This window comes from Silene latifolia, chromosome Y, assembly GCF_048544455.1.
Source record: "Silene latifolia isolate original U9 population chromosome Y, ASM4854445v1, whole genome shotgun sequence".
Lineage (NCBI taxonomy): Eukaryota > Viridiplantae > Streptophyta > Magnoliopsida > Caryophyllales > Caryophyllaceae > Silene > Silene latifolia.
The window spans coordinates 119,506,713-119,507,497 of NC_133538.1; the positions used below are offsets into that span (position 1 = coordinate 119,506,713).

The 785-nt window shown below is 47.1% G+C and overlaps 1 non-coding gene across 1 annotated transcript; it reads left to right on the plus strand.

The window, feature by feature from the left end:
* The first annotated feature begins 348 nt into the window (after positions 1-348).
* On the plus strand, positions 349-455 carry LOC141636283 (small nucleolar RNA R71). Its single transcript, XR_012540904.1, has one exon. It is a non-coding gene; the product is annotated as a small nucleolar RNA R71 (small nucleolar RNA).
* The last annotated feature ends 330 nt before the right edge of the window (positions 456-785 follow it).

The following is a 785-nucleotide window of genomic DNA, read 5'->3' on the forward strand; positions in this document are numbered from 1 at the left end:
TTTTCTGAGACATGCCCCTCAGCTCCACATCTTCTACAGACGAAAGGACCGTCTGAAACAGCATTAACATGATACATCCCTCCTTTAGAAGCTCCTCGCAACTCATATTTGTCAAACCTTGCAGTGAGAGCTTCTAGTGCGGCAACCGAGGAAGATTCAGCAGCTCTCCTTTGATTGCCTCTGGAATTCCCATATTCAGCTTTATGGGTGGCTAAGTCATCAATGATCTTCCACCCCTTAGTCTCTCCCATATTCTCAGCAAATCGGCCATTGGCTGCAGCATCCAAAATAGCCCTCTGATCGCCATACGGCCCATTATAGAACTGATTGCAAAGACTCCATTTTTCGAACCCATGGTGTGGTATGGTTCGCACCAGTTTCTTGAAACGGACCCATGCTTCATGAAAGTTCTCATCATGCCCCTGTTTAAAGCTCGTGATCTGAGCTCTAATGGCATTTGTCTTCGAGGCAGAGAAGTATTTCTTGTAGAATGCCAAGGCCAATGAATTCCAGTCGGTGATCCCATGAGCGGCTCGATCCAGATCTCTATACCACTCCCTTGCAGCATCACGAAGGGAGAAAATGAACATGGTCTCCTTGATCTGGTCTTGGGTCACACCGGTCGGCGAGGGTATAGAGCAGCAATAATCAATAAAAATCTCCATATGCTTGGCTGCATATTCATTTGCAGGTCCCCCGAACTGGTTTCTCTCAACCAGGTTAATATAGGAAGGCTTCGGCTCGAATTTTCTCGCCTCCCCAGGTAGTTCGAATCCTTTGTAGAG